At 36.8% G+C, this 22,725-nt stretch overlaps 1 long non-coding RNA gene across 1 annotated transcript in view; it reads left to right on the forward strand.

The window, feature by feature from the left end:
* The window catches only part of LOC139828020 (uncharacterized), a 41,336-nt gene extending 18,831 nt beyond the window's left edge, over positions 1-22,505 (forward strand). Inside the window, exon 3 of the long non-coding RNA XR_011739185.1 lies at positions 22,309-22,505. This is a non-coding gene — a long non-coding RNA (uncharacterized lncRNA). The remainder of the gene's footprint in view (positions 1-22,308) is intronic.
* The last annotated feature ends 220 nt before the right edge of the window (positions 22,506-22,725 follow it).

The following is a 22,725-nucleotide window of genomic DNA, read 5'->3' on the forward strand; positions in this document are numbered from 1 at the left end:
TGCCTAGACCCTCACCCCTACTCCTTAAGATATCTCTAACACATGTACTGTTTGTTACATACTACTTCTTGCCTTGACACATAGGCCTTTTTCAATACCAAGATGCTAAACCTCTTTGAGATTACCCATATGTAAAATAAATGTTTCTGTTACTTAGATGTTCAAAGGAAAATGTGCCTCATTAAAGAAAAAAATATGTTTTCCTTATATTTCAGTTGGCAAATTTTTCTTTCTCTTTTCTGGGGGAAAAGGATGTTCCATCAGCCTCTTTTTAATGTCCTGTCTAGGAATTAATTCTATTAAAAGATAAAAGGATGAATATTAGCCAAGACAGAGAATACAGTTGAATTTTCTTGGCAGAGATAGTTCTTTCATGTGTCACCATTGATTACTGGCATCTTAAATTACAGCTGCAATGTAGTAGCTTTTCAGTAGTTAACTTTGTGTCCCTCTTACCATCACAGACTATTTTTTTTCCTCCATTTTCATCAGTTATACTTCTAAGGTGAAAGATAATTATTCCTCAGCACTTGGGTGTGAATTCCTCTAAGGACAGGGAAATATTTCCTTGCCTCTTTTGCATTTCAATGAATATTTGAAAGACATTCATCAGTCCTGTCATATTTTGGTTTAGCTTAGACTGTAGTCTGAAATAGCCTCCATTGTGCACCAATAGTGTTCATTAAAATATGACATTCAGAGTGGTTGAAATATAAACGACAAAGTCTCCTTATAAATCCAAAATTAAAAAGCAGATATTACATTAAACTTAATGTTTATACTGAAAAGCATAAGTATACTTTTGGAAAAGTGATCAGCCTGTTTCAGTCAGTAGGCACTGTTGTCTGAACAATTGTGTCAATTTTTAACCCAAAAGGCAGCTCTGGCTAAGACAAGCTCAGCTCACAGTGAAAGTGGTCTCTACTGAGATTAGTTAGTGCATACTAGTGGTGTGCTAATGGACTAAGGACAAGGGGATGTGCAACGACTTATCCCATGTCTTCCATAACCACACGTAAACCCATGTCCTTGTGATGGTCCAAGGGAGAGAGCAGTGGTGATGATTAAGCTGGTTCACAGATGAAAGAAAGGTTGTGAGATTAAGTGAAAAAGGAGATTAAAATATTTATTAAAATAGTGTTTTAGAACAGAGAAGTCCTGGTTAGACTGTGGAGGTAATACGAGATTAAACTACAGCAGAGCCATGAGAGACCTTAAAAATGGGGGCAAAAAGCTTAAATGCAAGTTGCAAGAGAAATTAGTGAGGCTGTGTAAGATGAAAAGTAATTTGACTGGGTAGTTTTCTTTCACTTGGTTTACTTGCATTCCTGAGACCACTACAAGCTGTTGGATGCAACACTGCCAGATCTGAAAGAAAGAAGGAGGAAAGACAGAAATCCAGGGGTTTTTCCATACTGCACTGGTGGTATCATTGGGAGATGCCTGATGTCTTGTCAGAGATACCTTTGCTTAATGTATGATTCTGAAGAGAGTGGAATTATGAGATGTGTTGGTGATCTTAGACATGAGCTGAACTGTCTCTTTCTCTGATAAGCAGTTGCTGAACATACTTGTCTAGGCCATCTCTCCTCACAGTCATTTCTGTAGCATGTGCTACACATTATCATATTACAATAAAGTTTCTTCCACTTATTCCCATTTTACAAAGCTTTTCATTTTCTTACAGTCTCCTTTTCATCTACTTCTTGTAACTGTAATATTAGGTCAACAGTAAACAAAAGTCTACAGGCAGGAACCAGCATCTATATTTTAAGAAGGCAGTCAGAAGCTTCTTGTCTCTTGACAATTTCTGTCTTGTTGTTGACTTTCTGAGTCTGTCTAAAGATAATTTAAAATTCATTAGAGATGGATTCATTTTAGTAAGTGATCAATCAACGAAGTACACCAATCACTGTTGATGACACCAACTTAAACTAGAATGATTTTTTGAATTGAGGCATCATGTAAAAATGTTATTAATAAATTGCAGACATTGTTCTTCATCTATTTGACAAATATATTATGAAACTATTTGGGGATGTTAATGTTAATTGTAATAAACATTGTGATTCTAGCACTACTGAAAAATGTCAGGCAGTTGGTCCTATGTTTTTATCTACAAAATATAGCAGTTGTAGCCGTACAAGTTTCCCTGCACTGCCCTCCAAAGATAGCTCAGCATTGGTCTGGGGGAATATCATCAGAAATATATCTTATTTTTAATGCCTTTCTCTGTCCTTGAACTCTCTTGAGACTACCCTGGCTTTTGAACTGTGAGAAGGCTAGAAGATGTTCTTGTGCTTCTACCTGGGTCTGGCCTGAGGTCACCCCACAACCATCAGTTGGTGAGATGGTTCATTTTTTCAATAAACATAGTTTTGAGAGCAGAATGATGAAAGTCTTTATGTTTCATTCTCATATCCTGAGCCTCTGGAGTTCCAGTTTTCCTTTATGAGATAAATTATATTTTTATAACCTTGTCTCCCGGCATTTAAATCAGACTTCTGAAGATATTAGAATATGTTTATGTTACTTCCTACATCAACAATTACAGCTGTGTCAATATTGTGGCTGTTTCCTTTGTGGTTCTGGTACCCAGATGTGCCTCTTAGCTGTGTCCCAACTAGATAATGGGAGGAAACACGGATGTTCCCAATCTCCTCATTTGCCCTGATTTCCCATGAAAAGAAACCTGAGTGCCTGGAAAGGAGGGAGCTACACTGTAGTCTAGCAGTGGGAATCAGGAATATGGGATGCTGCAGGGAGTGCAGCTGACCCAGAGCATAACTGCTGTCTCTGAGGGGGTACTGCACAGATAACAAGTGACAGATGTTCACTTTCTGAGGAAACAGCACCAAGGATTCATTTAGAAGATTATGACCTTCGTGCTTAAAAGAGAGGTGTTTGCAATCACCTGTGTCTGATTTCTGCATTGAATGAATACATTTTCTCCAAGTGAGGTTCTCATCCTTGTCCTTATGCATTTTTTAGTGAATCAGACACATGTAAAGACTTCACATTGTTATTTTTTTTCCTCCGAATTACCTTCCTAATATATTTTGTCTGCCTCCTCATACTGATTTCTGTTATCACCAATAGAAATCCAGATTCTTCTAACAATGAATATTTAAATGTAATGAATTTTTTATAGCCTATAAGATTGGATCTCAGCTTGTCATAAACATGTGTAGATTGTGCTTAAATTTACTGTCTAAATATAATCACTGCTAGATGACATTAAAAAAGAAAACGAGAATCCAAATTCTCCTGCAAAAATGCAAGGTAATAAATGAATCCAAAGAAAAGCTGTAACATCTGGTTCAGTTAGTTGGAGTTTTCTGTTTACTGTTTCATGAGTGGAAGTTTCTGCATGGTTTAAACTTCACTGCCTGGGGTCCTGACTCTGTTACTTTTACTTCACAAAATAACTCAGGTGCACTATTCCATTTATGACATCATCCTGAATGGAAACTGCAGAATTTGGATGTCAAATCTGAGCCAGAAGGGGATTCCTGTCGGCTAGAAAGGACTTTAAAATAAGCTTGTAGAGAGAGACAATGGTTTATGATGAACAGCTGCTCTTAGAGCCAAACAGCTCCACTGGAGACTGCTTCCAAGCTCACCTGCTAAGTACCATAGCATCAGAGGAACACAAAGGGATGAAAAGAGTCAGCATAGCAAGAACCTTCACCATGGCATGCTTAAGGCAATACCTGTGTTTTCTTTTAACCCACACAACCTCAAGATCAGGATAATAGCCTCAGAAAGGGAAGAAACCTATTACAATAACAACCTTAGCTCTGTCTTCTGTTTCCCAGGACTGCTGATGTCAAGTATTCAAAAACGATGTCAGGCCCAAAAAAATTATGAGATCAGTCTGAAATTTATTAAAGTTATAACAATGTTATTTTATTTTTCTCATATATATATTTTTTGCTCACTTAAGTTATATTTTAAATAAATAATAATGTCAAAACCTCAGGATTTGAGGAATTCAAATATTATAAACATGTCAAGAGTATGTGAGATTGATGGTACAATCCTACAGAAAAGACCAGTTGTTAGACCTGGCCAAAACAGAATTTCAGTCACTTCTCATGGATATGTTCATCTTTTGGACTGTGACCTTTCTGTAACCTTCCCGTGTGACTCCTTGTGGATATGTAAGAGTCCACACAGCTTATTTTAGGCAATGGGAGTTTATCTGCAAGCTTCCATCTGCTACTGTTTATTCTTGATGAATCATGTGTCAAGTACTATCACATTCTGGATCTCCTTTATGCCTGCTTCTCTGCCTGTAATACTAAAAATAATGCTACACCCAGATGTATGGGTACGAAACCAGAAAAAAAAAAAAAAAAAAACTCAGCAAAATAAAAGAGTTTAAGGGGAGTTGTTTTGGTTTTTATTTCATGGGTTGTTTTTTTTTTTTTTTTCTGTGTGTGTCTTTTTTTCATATAAAATCCACAAATGTCTCTTGCATATTCAAGAGATTGAGTTTTAGTGTATTCAAACTCAGAGAACATATATCTAATTTACTTATTCATTAGCAAAAGCATATGTGCCCATTCAAATCAAGGAATAGGTGCTGTATGGCATGGCTTAGTCAATAAAATAAGAGCACAGTTCAGACAGGAATCCAGCAGAGCAATGTTCACGAACTTTAGTGTCTCCTTGCAATAAAAAAGTCCAACTCTTTGAGATAATGGCTACATTTGAGGAAATCGCAGTCTATTTTTGGATATGCCCAGGGCAGAAGAAAAGAAGCAAAATTCAAGGCACTGATGCAAATAATATAGGACTATCTGTATCAAAATTTAAGTCCCCAAAATGTATGAAATTCTTTTTGTGTAGCAATGTAAATGTGGAGACTGTAAAAGACTCTTCTGAGCAGGACTTTGTTTTACTGCATCTGCTTCTTTGGATTCTTCATTTTACCACAGAACTCTTGTTTCAAGCCAAATTAACTCCAGTGGTTTAAGTAAAGATGTATGATGTTTCATGGACAAATAACACTTCATAATAGGAGAATAAAGAGGCTACTTTAGACATCATTTAACATACTCAATTTAAAAAGACATTTTCATTTATTCCATTGCATTTTACCATGCACTGTTTAAATTTAGCTAATGTAATTCACTGAGAAACTGTGTGTATCCTTTGGCCATGTACAGTAAAGCCTTAAGGTTTATAAAATAGAAATAGCTAAATTTTAGAAAGGACTAAAGTTAGTTTTTCTAATTAAATTTTTTTTTGAGAAATAATTATGTTTTAGAAAAGATCACAATACTGTTATAATTATGTTTTAGAAAAGATCACAATACTGCTTTAAAAATCTAGATACGGAAACATAGATGTAAACACTCTTAGAATCACAGAATAATTTAGGTTAGAAGGTACCTTTAAAGGTGATCTAGTCTAACCCCACTGTCATGAGCAGGGACATTTTCAACTAGATCAGGTTGCTCAAAGCCCCATCCAGCCTGGCCATGAATGTCTCCAGGGATCAGGCATCTACCACCTCTCTGAGCAACCTGGGCCAGTGTTTCACCATTCTCATAAAAAATGTCTTCATTATGTCAAGCCTGAATCTCCCCTCCTGTAGTTTAAAACCATTACTCCTTGACCTGTCACAACTGGCCTTGTAAAAAAGTCTGTCCTCATCTTTCTTAGAAGCCCCTTTTAAGAACTGAAAGGCTGCAACAAGGTCTCCCTGGAGCCTTCTCTTCTCCCAGCTGAACAACCCCAACTCTTTCAGCCTGTCTTCATAGGAGAGGTGTTCCATCCCTCTGATCATCTTGGTGGCCTCCTCTGGACCCTCTCCAACAGATCCATGTCTTTCCTGTGCTGAGGACTCCAGAGCTGGACACAGTACTTGTGGTGAGGTCTCACCAGAGTGGAGTAGAAGGGTAGAATCGCCTACCTTGACCTGCTGGCCACACTTGCCCCTGTTGAACCTCATGAGGTTCACATGTGCTCATTTCTCAAGCTTGTCCAGGTCCCTTTGGATGGTATCTCTTCCCTCAAGCATGTCAATTATACCTGTCAGTTTGGTGTCATTCACAAACTTGCTGAGGGTGTACTCAATCCCACTCTCAATATCACTGATGAAGATATTAAACAACTACTGGTCCTAGTACAGACCCCTGAGGGACACTGCTTGTCACCAGTGTCCATCCAGACATGGAACCATTGACCACCACTCTCTGGAAGTGATCATCCAGCCAGTTCATCCTCCATTTAACAGTCTACCCATCAAAGTCATACCTCTCCAATTTAGCGAGAAGGATGTTGTGGGGGACCATGTCAAAGCCTTTACAGAAATTCAGACAGATGATATCTGTAGCCCTTCCTTTTTGCACTGATGTAGTTACTCCATTGTAGAAGGCCACTGGGTTGGTCAGGCTGCCCTTGGTGAAGCTATGTGGGCTGTCTCAAATCACTTCCCTGTCATCCATGTGCCTTAACATAGCTTCTAGGAGGATCTGTTCCATGATCCTCCCGGGTAGAGAGGTGAGGCTGACAGGTCGGTAATTCCAAGGATCCTCTTTTCTATCCCTTTTAAAAATGGGTGTGATGTTTCCCTTTTTTCTAGTCATCAGGGACTTCACCTGACTGCCATGACTTATCAAATATCATGGAGAGTGGCTTGACAACTACCTCAGCCAATTCTCTCAGGACACTGGGATGCATTGTATGAGATTTATGTGTGTTCAGATTCACTTGTCTCTATTTTCTTTGGAATGCTTAGTCATTTGCTGTAGAATATGTTTATGTATTAGGATTTGTATCTTGCAAATACAATGTTAAAACAAGAGAAGTTGGGATCCTCACACAATCGCAGTACACAGATCACTTGTTTTAAGGAAAGGCATAAACTTTTATGAGATTTCTGATATACCAAAGACATTTGACAACTTTTATAAAGCTCAAAACCCAGTTATATCTTGCTCCTGATCATATCAGCTCCAAAATACTTGTGTTTCAAAACATTCATTTTAAATGTTCTAATATTTTTATCTTCTTGTCTCTTTTTTTCTTGTTTGTTTTCTGTGCTTCACTGAAGTTAGAGACAAGAAAAAAAGTTAACGAAAGGCAGTAATCCATATTACAAAATCATTCCCTTTCCTTTTCTTCCAATAAAAAAAAAAAAATATTGATCAAGAGTAGCAGTAAATTGGCAACATTGCTATTATTTGGTAAGAGATTTGTTCACTTTTTAATGTTATTTGTGATACAGTAGGATGTCTTCCCTCACACAGGTTTTACCCCATGCCTTACAGTTAGGTACATAAATGTGTGTCTCAATCTTGGGTCTATTAGGTAGACTGGTGAAAGTGTATTGTCCCTTTCTGCCTTGAAACCAAATAATGCATTCTCGGCATTTTTCCTACATATTTCAGTATCATTTGTACTTCAAGTTTATACAGTTGTAACTTTTCCAATAAATTTCCTTTAGGGTTGAACAAAAATTTTCATTGAATAATTCACTTAATCTGTTTAATCCTATACTCTGTTGCCAAATAGCCAGAGGCACATCAAAACATTTCTGAATGTGCTTGTCATTTTAATCAATATGACAAACATTTTTATGATTATTTTTAAATGTAGGGATTGAACGCAAGTGTCTGTGAATGGTTGGTTAATCACCTGGAATAGTTTAGAAAGAACTGATGAAACTAAACCACTTGTAGAACAATTACTAGTGAATTTGCCAATCTACAACATTACATGAAACATTCATTAACATAGTATCTGAAAATGAAAATATTTAACTGTTTGAATCCATCCCTGACACTAGCACATGTTCAGAAATCACACTACTGATATCCTTATGTCTTCTTTACACCAGTAGATCTCACTGTGTTCACAAAGGGGGACAGTGTTATGATTTCCATGTAATAGCTTCGGAAACCAAGATGATTGGCATTGACACAACTTGTTCAAGGAATTAGAGCTCCTTCTCCCATTCATATGCAAGTTTCTTCCTTTTGCAGTAATCTATGTGGAAGTTTCCTACAAAATTAAACAATATATGCCAGAGTAATTTTCTCTAAGCTTTCCTACAGCCATGCAATAATTCTGTGCAGAAATGCATTACTATGTGTACCCCTGCAGATTTGTCTTTCCCTGGAAGAAAACAACCAGTGGAAGAGACAAAGAGCAGGAAATATTGCTGTAAATTTTCCACTTTGACTGCACAATTGGCAATTAGATATCATATTTCCATCTTACACCTTTCTCTTCTGACTCAAAGACATTTAACATATAACTTGGTCCTTGATTTTGCTAATGATGACTTCCATCCCTTTTTATCTTTTATGAAGTTGCTTCTTAAATCTTGTTAGGATAATTCATTAATGATATCTGAAGAGTAGGAAAAGTCCAGTTGGCTAGGTTGCAAAGCTGAGAAAATATGAAGTTTGGCCCACATTGGTGGCCACATAAAGGATCCATGTTTAATTTCTGATATTAGGGTCCATGTGAACTGTCCCATATGAATTGAATGCGAGATATAATTGCATGTGAGTGAATCATACCAAATAACTTTAAGCCGTGAAACCACACTGTGTTCTGATTGTGTTTACTCAACCATCAGCTTCTCTTGGGATTGATTCATGTATTCCCATACTAGCACAGAGGCCAGCTCAGATGCATTTGTTCCCTTGAGTTTAGCACTTAGGTACTGAATGGGAAAAGTACACCAAGTATGCATATCAATGAAGAAAAGGTTGCCCACAATCAAGCTGAGAATTGATTCTGCTAAGAGATTTTTTTTGTGTGATTTAACACCAACAGGTTAATAGATGGGTCTGGATTTTCCTTTCCGTACCAGTACCTGTTCTTTCTTTCACTGTGTGACTGAATCTTCCGTCTGCACATTTCAGGTGTGGATTTATAGGCTTTTAATCTAGGGGTTAAGATTCTTACTCATGCAGTTCTTACTACGTATCTTAATCAGATTTGCTTGATAAACTAGCACTTCATTATGTTGCTTCTGTCCCCCCTCCACAAGCGAAACCAGTAAATTTCAGCAGTTCACCCTGTCTTCAGTGTAGGGTTCATTTGTCATCTATTTGTTCATCCATCATAATTCATAACCTAAAATAGCAACATAAGGTAGTTGCATTGTGATGGTTCCCTATGAAGGAACAACCTCCTAATGACAGAACTGACACTGACTGAGGAAAAGGAACTCTTCACGGGTACGTTGATTCCAGTATCATCTGGGAAAAAGAGGGTGTGATCAAGAACATAGCGTGCTGTGCCACCACAGAGCAGAGCTGAATCCATTCACTTTGGTTATTCTAAATGATATCGAGTTACAGGAGTAAAATCCCCAGGCCACTCTTACTGACAATGGAGTGATTTTATCTTTATTTCCTCTGTAAAACACTGGATTTGTATGAAAAGGAAAATTAACCTCAAAATACTGGAGGAAGTAGCATAAATGAGTCATGGTACCTAATCTTGGAATGTAATCTCAGCATGGCTCTGCTTCTGGTTAACACTGACAGTTCGTTCTTGCACTTCCTCTTGGTACAACTCCGTAACAGCTCACCTTAGCCAACACTTGAACTTTCTGCTTTGTAAATGTCACCAATACAGGTGTTCTTCATGCTCCAGGGGAGCAAGCTCAACACTTTTAATATTTATATCAGGAAGAATGGATGAGCATGGCTATTTTTTTTCCTATCATTTCACCATACATGACTGTTCTGTGAAAGGCTGTTTCAAAATTATCCAAAAGGCAAACTGTGGGACAAGAGCAAATATGAGAAGAGAATAAAACAAAAACCAGATCACCTTCATCACCAGTATTTTAAGAAGCACACAGAAACAAAGCAAGAATCTCCCTTAGATTGATGGTACAGCAATAAAAGCAATGCATCCTGTTTTTAAAAGGATTTTTTTAATCTGCATTTACTGTGTTATTAATATAATCTGTATTTATTGCATATTTGTGAATCAACAGTTTCATTACAGAAAACAGTTTTTTAAGTGCTCAGCATTTTTCTGAAACTACTAATACTAACAATGTCTTTCACCCATATTCTCCTTACTGTTGCTTGTTTTTTTATTTATGGAGACTTTATCTGACAATATGTAAATATTTGTAGGAGGTCTATCCCCATATTCAATGGTGACATAATCAATTACTCATCATCATAATCTCAGAAATGTGGCATAGTACTAGATGCACGTGATGACAGAGTACTGCTCCATGATCATGTGAAGTTTGTGACTGCAGACACCAAGGATGTGGTTGCATGTGTTTCAAATACCTAGTTAAATGACCTCATTCTCAAAAATGTTTCTCTGAAAGGTCTTGGATTGTTCCTAGGGATGTCAGTACAGTCTCTAACCTCCTTAAGTTATTTTTTTAATGTCCTGTATAATCCTGGATACAAATTTTCACTGATATCTAACAGATAATTACATTTAATCCAATAATATTACCACGTTTTTTCTAAGTTTTTTTCTAACTTTTCTCTCTAACATTTCAACTGCAACATTCCAAATCTCTCCTAGTACACAGGGGTGAGAAAACACTCTCAGAAATTATACCTGGAATACATCTTCTAGCACTTAGACATCTATGTTGTCAAATATATAAGTTTATAGATGCTTGAAATTATTATCAACCATTTATTCATTAGATTCATTATATAGTTTATTTTCTCATCTCACTTGCAAAACTGCCATGGTGTAAGCACAAATAGAAGTTAGGCACTGAAGCAGAGCTATGAAACTGTAAGAGCTTCAGCAGGAAGCTACTATCTGTGCTTATAAAAGTGTTAAATAAAATCAGTGTGTAATAAAACAGGGGGTAAAAAGCTCTTAGCCCTCCTTTTCAATACATCATTGCTGATTCTGTGCTTTGGAGGAGAAAAATGCTTTGTATACTCAGAAAGGCAAAGATCCAGGAAGTACAACTGCCTGCACCTTCTGAAACTCAAGTGTCCCATTGGGAGTATGGGAAGCCTGTAGCTGCCAGACACCACAGGAGGATGCGCTGCCATTCAAGCAGCCTCTCCCTACAGAGAGCGAGATATGGCTCGCTTTTCACTTTATCTTTTTTTCTTTTCTCCCTTCCGTTTTCTCAGATGTTCCTAATCAGCTCTTTCCTTACCAGCTTCAAACACTTAAATGAGGAAATGCTGGCAGGTGTCTATAATTATACTCAGACTGTCTTTAACAGCCTGTATCAATGTCATTTTAAACATTGATGTTTTCCAGGGAAAGTTTAAAGAGCTTGTAAAGATGTCAAAGATACGTATTTAAGAGTTTCCTAGCAAACACCAGTCTACATATGAATTCACTCTAATTCACATTAATTATCACTACCAATTCAAAGATGCCCTTCTGTGCTTGTGAACTCAAAGCTGTTGTTTGGAAAAAGTCTATCATGAAAGTTGATACACTAAAAATAGCCTATTCTTTATTCTTACTAGAATTTAAAAATGAAACTAAATTAAAGCATTCTGCATTTCAAATCTCTTCATCTACCTACTGCAGAAGAATGTATTTTACTTATATAATATTAAAATTATTTTGGAAAATAGTTTCAGTTTTTAGCATTTATGCAGCCTTTGTTATCTTCCAGGCAATTAATACGTATTAATCAATTTCAGATCTTAGATCTCTTGTGAAGTAATGAAGAGGATTTTTGCTCTTTTAAACAAATCAATGGAGATTACTAGTGGTGGTTTCAGCAATCTATGCGTACCAGAGCAAATTTCCTACATCCAGAACCAGGACTGAGTACCTTGTTGCTAATCCAGACCAGCAGCAGCAAACATTTCCTTGCTTTACTGTGAGCGTGAACTCAGTGAGTCAGTTTGCCCAGCACTCTGCACCCCTCTCCTGATGTAGTCCCATTTGCACAACACTCCTAATCCAGGCCTGGTATCTATCATCAAACTGCATCCTTCTTTTCACTTAAGCATTCGAGAATATGGGGACCTGGATATACTTCTTCACTCAAAATATCAACTGAAAACCACTAACTAACTCAACAGTTAAGAAAAATTATCCCACAATGAATGAAATTTCAGGGACAAAATTACTGTTATTTTCAACAGACACAGATTTAATACAATTTTAACTTACTTTCTACCTCCCCCCAAACTTCAGCTTTTTTACAGTATGACATCCCATCATGCATTATTATTCCACCCATTGCAGAACTCTCCTGTAGTTTAGAGTCTGTCTAGAGGCTTTAGATTAAAGAGCTTTTTAAAACATTACTGAACAAAAATGGAAAGTTTTTATTATTTTTTTTCTCTCTTTAAATATCGAGTTCCAGTGTGGCTATAATGAGGCAATTCAAAGGTAATACACAATTCTGAGACTGATGATTTATTTTAGCCCACATAACAAGAGGAGATGGGGAAGGGAATGTGCTGTGATTAGAATCACAGCTTTCTTGGACTAGGAGTAGAATTTGAAAAAGCAGAAGCTGTTCTGTCTGTGAACTTCATTCGGCTTTACAGAACACAAGTTAGTCTGAAACTCAGGGAAAAAGTTTCTCAGAGTTCAATCTACATAAAGAGTAAGCAATAACAGCACACTGACCAGATGATGTGCAATAAGCACATTATATTACCAAAAGAGGTATTATTGGCTAGACAAAGAGAAAAAAAAAGGAATGTTATCAGTATGTTTGGAAGCTACTCAGGAGTCAGGTCAGCTAGAAAAGAGAGCAGGGCACACTTAATGAACTGTGCAACATTCAGCTCAGTTTGTGCCTTCTGAGTCTCTAAGCGTTCAAAAAACATTAACATAGCTCTTGCCATTCCACTGTTCTTGGTGAAATAAACTCACTGAAATAATATGCTCTTACCAATTAGATATGTATTTTTAGATATAATATCTACCTGGGGAACTTTTTAAAATTGGAAACTGTCTATAATTGCCTTTCCTTATCTGTAATCTTTTAAAGAAACAATGTTTTGCACATACTTAACAAACATTTTGTGCCCATAATGTACCATGGTAGGGTCACTGGAATTTCATAGCTTGTCAAATCCCAGACTCTTAACCTGAATATCTTTTAAAATTCACAATCCTCTGTGAGCAGCATTTTTAAGGGGACCAAAAAATTCAGTCCCATAGATTTTTGTGGGCAAAATCCTGCATCAGTACAGATCCTGGCAGGTTCTGAAATGGGCAAGATTGGGGTCACAGTAAAATTCAGGTTGGAAGGAATCTCAGGAGGTCTCTAGTCCAGCTTCTTGCTTCAAGCAGGGTCCACTGTGAGATCAGACCACATTATTCACAGCCTCATGCAGTCTAGAGTAGATAATCTCCAACGATGGAGACTGCAAAGACTCCTTGGGCAACCTACACTACCGCTTAGTTAAAAAAGTTTTCCTTATATACAGTCTGAAGGTCTTTCACTTAACCTTATGCCTGTTATCTTTTGTCCTTTCCCCACCCATCACAATGAACAATGTGGCTTCCTCTTCACAAGACCTCCTCCTACATTCTGGGAGGGGGCTGCTGCTAGGTCCTTTTGAATCCATCTCTTCTGGCTGAATGAGCCCTGGTTCCTTCTCCTCAGAGGGCAAGCACTCCAGCCCATGACTGTTTTTGTGGCCCCCTCTGGTCAATAAGATCTAGGCTATCATGATCTAGTAGTCCACTCAGGCAAATCCATAGCATCCCAACTTGAATACAAGAATACTGAGGGAGACAGCATCAAAAGGCTTGCAAAAGTCAAGGTAAATTACACCTATTGCTCTCTACCCATCCACCAACCTAGTCATTTGATCACAGAATATGAAGACATTTGTTAGGCATTGTTTAGCCTTGATAAATAAGTACCAACAATTCCCAAAGTCCTCTTTTTGTGTCCAAAATCTCATTCCAAGAGGACTCACTGTGTGAGATTCCTAAGGACCAGAGTGATTTTTGCATGCATAGATCTGTGTGATGGATAACAGATGGCACCTTTAAATATCAAAACACTGCTTTCTCTCTTATATCTCTATCACACAATGTCACCCTTATTTAGATAAATGTGACTTTTCTAAATAGTACACAAGGATATTTGATATTTTGTATATATTTGACAATTCTTGTTGGATTTTTTTTTTTATTTCTCTTCTTTCTGATAGTATTTCATTAGCTATCAGGCAAATATTTTATTGAAGCTATAGCAAAACTAAAAAGCCAGGTCTACGGATAGTCATATTTATTTATGGCGACATGTAATTAACTGTGGAAATCTGGTGCCGAAACCTGTAAGTAATGACTCATAAAGAGAGAAAAATGGACCATGTGTTTTATCAGTTTTCACCCTTCCACAGAAGTCAGCATAGCTCAGGTGCTAATGGGACATCTGTTGCTTAGGACACCAGAGAAAACATACAATTCACTTACAAAAAAAAAAAAAACCAAAAAACAAAACGGTATGTTATACAAGACAGAAATACTGGTCCAAATGCACAGCATTAATCTTAAACTTTGGTACTGCTTCAGACTAGCAATATTCAACAATGTACTTCTTCTCAGAGCTGCTGTTTTCTCTAGAGATGGATGATCCAACACTAATTCAGCCAAATAACATGAATGGTGCTACCTTGCTCAAGGATATTTAACTAATTACTGTTTGCTGAGAATCTTCTAGCTCTGTTAATGAAAACGTACCTGTCTCCTCAGTACTCTGAGCTTGTTCTAAGGTTGAGCAGTTCCACAGAATAAATCAGAAAACCCTGAATGAATAAATGGGAACATGTTCTCATCTGTCACTTGTGATAATGGGCCACATTAGTGGGGAACACTTAAGGAAGTTCAGAGAAGCCCTATTTTGGCCCTAGACCTGTTAAAGGTCCATATAAAAGGCAAAAGAAAAAAAAAAAGAAACAATATTTTATTTCTCACTCTGATGCTGATGCAGTACACTTGCCTGAAATATTACCTCAAGAGTCCTAGGACTGTATCTTCTCAAGTGCAGCTTTTGTGTAGTTTGAAAGGCAAATTTAATTTAAGTCCTCCAATAAAGATACAACAAAAAGTCCTATTAAAATGAAAGGGACCACCCCTTGCTATAAGGATTCCAAAAGGCACAGACTGTGGTCAGTATGCTTCTTTCCAGTTTTTATGGCACACTACAATCTTACTAGGACACTAAATCTATAAATTATCTCTCTATTCTGCATTTCCCCATCAGTGAGGTCCCATGGAAAGCCTGCAAGAAGGAGGCAAAGGAGCACATGAGTTTTTGAAAGTAGTTGCAGAAAAGAAACCTTGGACTTGCAGAGAACTGCCTTTCTAGTAGGACCTCAATATCTGGTAACTGGCTCTTCAGTTCAGTCTTCCCACACAAAACACTCATTATTTATCTAGACTTAAAACAGGTTATTCACTTTTAAATGTAACTATCTTAAGGTTTCCTAAAGGAGTGAAACATTCACAAAATGAGCAGAAGTTCTTCCAAACTAGGGATTACCCATAGCCTTCAAGGGTGACAGGACTGAATATTTCTGAACATCTCTGTTGTGTACCATGTACCAGGTATTATTTTGTCTTCATGTGGAGACATTTCCTTCATGTCTTCAGGCTGTACATTTCCTTCTATTTTATTTTTTGTTAATGGGTTGCAAATGAAAACTGTTGTTTAGCAACGTATTTCTAATATGATTAAGTTCCACTTCTTACAGAATTCTGCTTCACAACTCTTTAAGTACTTAATCAATGAGTGTTTTTGACGACTTTACATTGGAACTGTAGGATGCAGAATTGATTTATAATTTAAATTGCCATCTGAATTGGTATCCTTTCTCTGAACTGTGAAAGACAATCATCTTTCTTAATGATCATTGCACCAAGAAATGGTAACATGCCATCCTTTCACATACCCCTTGTGAATTTGTTGTATTTAATCCTGTCTTCTTTTAACAGTGCTAATCTGTCATTTACATATTTATACAAAACTAGCGGTTTACATTTTGCTAATCTTAAAACCTTTTCTTCCGTAACTTCCATAATGATGCCTATTAAATTTTAGAATTAATTGTTCTCTTTTTTATATAAATTAAAGAAATTGATTGCTCACTACTTCTGTGACCAAGTTCAGAGTGTAGTAATGGAAGTCTATTTTGAGGCTCATGTAAAGAGACAGTTAATGTCACAACTTCACAAAATATTTGTATTTAAGGTGATTAGTTTGTTTTTAAGAGCCATCACTGTTATACAATGATGTGACACATTTAGAAAGTAACATTTAGCATATATAAAGGCTTGTTTTTATTAAGTTGAGACCTGATATAATGGAATGATAGTGAAAAGTAATAGAAGTAATAAGATAATACTAATAAAAAATAATATTTGCCATACCCCTCTGACATTCCTTTTTTTTCCCCACTGTATACAGAAGTTAAAAAGCAATGTTATTTTCTCAGCATGTCAGACTTCATCAGTGTAAAATGCACCTTAGTTGATGGCTATTTTTTATTCTACATTTAGGTATCAAAACAAAACTTAATTATTTCTTAGAGGACAGTTGTACTCAAGGCTTAAAGAATTAAAGTATTAATATTTGTAAGTTGCTAAAAGACCTGAAGATGTTAAGGGTCAATAAGATGATAAAGGAACTAGAGCATCTCTCATATCAGGAGCTGCTCAAAGATCTGTTGTTGTTGTTTTTCCTTTTTCCTTTTTCCTGTTTAGCCTAGGAAAGGGATCACATCCTAGTACTAAGAGGTATTGCACACCAACTGAGGCTAGTTCTCATCTCACTTCTGCTAGTTTTTTATTAGCATAAATCTAGTAAATTCAGAGAATTTTAGATAGATTGCAAGTGTGATTGAAATCAGTACTATTGGTACCAGCCATTTTTCCCTTTACATCCTAAACCAGGATATTTTGATTTAATTGTTTGATGGACATTCAACAAATCTCTACTGTGTACTAATTTAATATATTTTATATTTATTACATCATAATGCACTGTTATGCTGTTGTCTCAGTTTTAAGAAAACTTCTATTCAGTTTCAGTTTATTTAAAATGAATACAGATCTACTTCGGACAGTGTTAAATTTATATAAACAAGGAAAAACAATTTGGGACCATATCTTGATTGCTTTAAAAGGCATTTTGAAAGCTCCTACGAATCTCCTTTTTAACAGCTGCTCAGGCAAGTAGGTATCAACAAACTGTTCCACAGAAGAGAAAGATATGAGTAATTTGGCCCATATAACAGTATTTCTTTTTAGTTTTAAATAGAAAATATAAGAAGATTTTTTTTTTCACCAAGTGCCATCCTGAAGGTAGAGAATACCTGATGAGCAACAACCTGCATGACTTCAGTGGTGCAGTGACTATGAAGGCAAAGGATCTACAAGCTGACAGTGCATAGCTGTATGAATGGCACATCCATGGTGGTATCCCTGCCTCTGGATGACAGACACCCAAGAGGGAGACAACCTTCTCCTTTGAAGGAATGGATTTCCAGGAAGTGGTTTGTTGGCACTGGTGTATGAATGCCAGTGCAGTGGAGGGGTTTGAATTTCTTCTGATTCTTAAATCTCTGCATCCATTTCAGGTCATCTCAGGTGTGCAGGAAGCGTATCATCAGACTCTGTCCAAAAAGTCTCTTCTGAAGAAGCAAAATACTGGCCTGTGCTATTAACTACAAGACAAGATATTCTGATGGATCGAAGCATAGGAAAATCAAATAAAACAAACACTGGAAATAATACCTTTCTTCTTTTGAAAGTGTAGAAATGCCAGCTGCTCCACCGTGTCAGGATTCACATGTGTCTGTGTATGTGTGTGAGTTTATATCAGTTCATATTGCAAGCCACATTCAGTGAGTAAATAAATCCAAGAATCAGGTGCAAAGAGATTGGTTGTTGTGGAAAAAGGAAAAACAACAACGACAAAAACCACCCCAAAAATGAATGCTTCTTATTTCTCTCCTGTTTTCACAGACAATAAGACAATCTGTTTTGGCTGATCCCAGGTGCCCTTGAAATTCAAATCTTGATTTTGCTGATTAGAGGAAAATAATAGAATAATGGAAGAAAACATATTTAACAAATGGGCAAATAATTTTATCCTGTATCTTAAAAAAGGTATATAAAACTGTCAGCACACTGTAGAAAGCTATATCTAGTGAGGGCTGGGAATTTTCTGACAAAACAGTCTTTTCATCACAAAAAGAATAACTGCTAGAAAGCAAAATATTTTCACAGACTTGTATCAGTTTTGACAAGTCTTTTATCATGAAAGTGACACAAATCCAGGAGGGAATCATTGTCGAGCACCAGATAGAAAAGGTCCCTCTCCCCCAGCCAAGGGACATTGAGGACATCAGTGTGGGGAAAACCAGTCAGACTTTTTAATCTGCAGTTGCAAAAATGTTTACTTTTTCCCCAGCCAAACGAACACTCTGTCTGTGAGTTTGTTCTTTAGGAGGTTCCAGGTTCAGCTCAATACAGAATGAGAAAATTTTGGAAAAATCAAGCATTTTAGTGAGATAAGAAAATCCTGAGCATGGGAATATTTTATGGACCAAATAAGCATCAGGTACTGTATCAAAGGAAAACTGGTGAGATCCCAAAGGGTGACTGGTGGGAACAGGCAAAGTATTAGAAATAGATCCTGAAATTTCTGCAGCAGGTCCTCCATGAATTTTGACTAAAATTTCTGGTTTCTGCTTCTGGTTTTCCTCCAAAGAACGTTAAAATACTTTCAGCAAATATTTTGTTGAATTATTTTTATTTTGGGTAGTTGGATGGCTCCTTTTCTATATGAAAGACTTATTTTCAAAATATTTTGGCAGAAGAGTTTTTTAAAAACGATAGTAAGACAAGTGATTTTTTCATTACTGAAAAATTTCTCCCAGTTTTTAAGTTGAGTTAAATATAAAGAATATGTAGATTTAAAAAAAAAAATTATCAAAAAAAAACAAAAAAAAAAAACTTGTTTGTTCTATTTCAGTCTACTGTGTTCAAAACAGTAAAATTTTTTAAGTAATAGGTCATTTAATAGGACAGACAACAAACTGGTCCACCTGATACAACTCAGAAAAGAAAGTCTGAAATTCCTTAGTCTAAAACTACAAGGAAAGACACAAAAACCAACAGGAGGTAGTTATTTTTTTTACTCTGTCTTGGCTGTTGAAAGTTAATTTTCACAGACCAAACAATTACACTTCCCAGGACTTCCATCAAAAACAAAGTATGACATAATGGTTATTATTATTACTATCACTAATCATGATAAATAAAAACAGCAAGGTAAAGAAAAATATATTTATGGGCTCTGTAGGTACATGCACTGAAAGAGATTTTGTCTGTTGTTAAGAGATTAGTACAAAAACTCAAGACAGAGAAGAGACCATATCCTGAGGAAACATGGCCCTTATCCAAGGAAATCTCCTAAAGACGGAGAAGTGGATCTCTGATGTCCTAAGTTGTATCTCCAATTCCTTAAAAAAGTCATTCTCTTTCACAGCCTTACCTCATTGACTGTTAGACTTTTTAACCCAGTTTTCATTGTTACCTAGCAATTTCAACATTCTGTGTTTAGCTAAATCACTTTTGCCAGTATAGACAATTGCTCTCCATTTCTGGTATTTATGTCTTTCAAGTATCTCCAAATCTAGCTCAGTTTCACCTCTGCTTTCCCAATAAGATTCTTAGAGAAAAAATACTTTTTTGTAACAAACTGAATTGCACTAAGTTACTTACATCTGTCCTATTTATTATCCTTTAGATTTTTCCCACACTGGTAAAATCACTGATAGCCTTGCACAAATCTCTCATTTAAAATAATGCTTTCTACTTGTTTTCTTACGGACCTATATCTGTTTGATTGAACATTGTAGATGTTTTAGTCATTTGCTTCATTGTGTCCTTCATCAGTTCTGCAACCTTTGAGTCTGTAAAATCTACAGGAATAAGTGAGAATGGTATTTTTTCACCTTTATATTTATTCTAATCATGAAGTTAAGATGTCAGCCTGCTGACAGTTTGACAGTAGACCTAGAGCATGAATGCTATCATTTGCCACTAATAAGACAACGTCACAAGCTGATAGAGTTGAACTGCTTGGGGCTGTTATAGATTTGGTGAGATGGTTCTACTTCTACAGCTCTCTGTTACACTTTTATTCCTAAAACAGAAATGAACATTTGAGTTTTGAACGACTGCTTGAAAATCCTTTGTCCTTGTGTCTGAAACCAGAAATCGGTATCAATAGAGCTGAGCTGTTCACAAGCCTTGTTAGTGAATTATTTCCAGAAGTGGCTATTTCTAGTGCAAAACAAGAGGATATTTGCATGATCCACCAGCAGCTGAATATTTCCAGGTGACAAATGTAACCTCTTCAGATAACCTCTACACTGGGTTGGAAAAATGATTTCAGGTTAGTGAAAACAGCTGATTCTAACCCCAAGATAGCTCCCATGTAACTAGATCAATTTAGTTTCAGCCCTAAATTTGCTGACTTCTTGGTGTCTTGAGTTCCACTGGAAACACAAAGTCCCTTCATTGCAATTTTGCCTCCCACAAATAAGACAAAGCAGATACTTGCTAGTATTTCTTCCAGCAGATATGTCTCCTTGTGAACTGTGCAAAGAACATGAGGACCTTTTAACGAGCTTATTCAACCACTACTTTTGTCTACTTGCACAGGTGGAATATAAACATTTCAGGAATTCTGAAATTTCCTTCTTTTTCTGTTCAGGAGTACATGGCGGCACATTCTGCACCAGCTACAACAAAATTCTTGTGATCACTGATGAACACTCCCGTTTGCTTTTTATTCTTTTCCATTAGGAAGCATCATATTCCAAGCACAAGTTCTGTTCTTTGTGAAGGAGCATATTGTGCACTGTCAGATTGTACAGGAGGCTCATGAGTCAACTAGGCTTCTGGATAGGATATGAGTGTCTGCATCTGCCTCTTCTACAAACCTAACATTCTTTGAATAACTGCCAGCTATCTCTGAACACTTGAAATACCTGGCCATTGTAGTCCAGTTGTCATGAGATTATGAAATTAAGCTGTAAAGCAAGTAGAAGTCATCTGCAGCTGACAGTCAATGGATTATTTTCTAAGATGCCATACATTTGTAAATGAAATTTGTGCAGTTCTCACTCTGCAACAAATCACAGCTGTCAATGTTCAGCCTCTCAGTCCCTGAACGCTTGCCATGTGTGAGCAACTGTGTATTTGAAAATCAGGCCCATTTGTTTCTTCCCTTCACATATCTTCTCTTTTAAGGCTTAGCACTATACTACTACAGCTGCTCTTCAGGTTGTGGGGTAATGGAGAAGGGTCGATGGGAAGAAGAGCAGCTTTAGAAGATTCTCTTAAAGAAAAAGGCACTGCACTTCAGAGGAAGCATGGGACAGAGTGAAGACAGTCAGATGCAGGCACAGATTCCCAGGGAGAAGGCAAGACCATGAGCTCCTTGCTAGGACAACCCAGTGCATCTCCTCACGATGTGGCCAGGTCCATGAGACAATGGCAGCCATCCCCCAAGGAAACCACCTCTGCCTTACAACTGGCTGCTGCAGGTCTGGCTTCATTTTCCTGCCATGTGCTCTTATGCTTATCCAACAACATAAAATAAATACATACAGGCTGTTTCTAAGTTCTTCCCTGAACACAAAATTGTGTATGAAATAATCTCTTAAGTGTGCATTAATGTATACATGGACTGGGAGACAAAATACATAAGTGCTAAATCCAAACTTCTTCCTAAGGATCACACTAAATGACTGGTATACTTCCAGGTTAAAAGAACAAAACCAAGTTATTCTTAGCACTGTGAAATTTGAACTGGGGCATACTCTAAGCTAGGACTTACATATTCCTCCATCAGGCCTGCCTGATGTTCTCAGACAACCTCCTGTATGAGTTATTTTCAAATGTCTTAAAAAGTGACTTTGATATCCACTGATCAAAGCAAGCTGAAGTATGAAGAGACTGAGGTACATGGGATCTTATCTTACAGTAAAAGCTTTCATTAAACTAATCATCATCCTCTCCTAATATGTCCTTAGGCAAATACTGTCTGTAGACTTCTCATCAATAAAATGTAGGATACTAGCATCTTTTCAGCCTCCCTTATTCTGTTCTGGTTTTTTAGATTGCAAGCTCCTGACAGCAGTCATTATGTCTTAAACTAAATGCCTAAGACAACAGGGTACTGGTCTTTGTTTTAAACTAAACTTGCTTCTTTCACACTGAATGTATAAGATTTTTTTTTTTCAAAGCATGATATTTTTAGTAAGTCTAATTCCTCTTTCAGAAATCAAACTAACTTAAAATTGGTCTTCCAAACAGAAACCTATGTGTGGCTATCCTGATGCTCTGAAGGTTCTGGGGACAGCTAAGCTGATGAAGACTGGTTTACCTACGGTCTCTGTGATAAGAAGAACTAAAGCTCCAGATCCAAAAACTTTCAGGTTCAACCCAAGCCTTATAATGCTATTTAGTCTGTGCTTCCACCAAGGTGTCAAGACTTGGGGTGTTAAGACATGTTCCCCTCTTTAGCAAGGCAGTCAAAAGTATTTTTCAGGCTAATGAGGCAATATAACACAGATAGCTTTAAACATTAATATGCAGAGTCATTTATTCTTATTAATGTCCCAGACCGGGAAGTGCCTAAAATAAATGGCTACTTACATAATATTTATGTTTTAATATAAGATATGAATCAATAAATATAATTTATGTTATTATAGTAGATTTCATAGAAAC

The sequence above is a fragment of the Patagioenas fasciata genome, chromosome 5 (assembly GCF_037038585.1).
Source record: "Patagioenas fasciata isolate bPatFas1 chromosome 5, bPatFas1.hap1, whole genome shotgun sequence".
Classification (NCBI taxonomy): Eukaryota; Metazoa; Chordata; class Aves; order Columbiformes; family Columbidae; genus Patagioenas; species Patagioenas fasciata.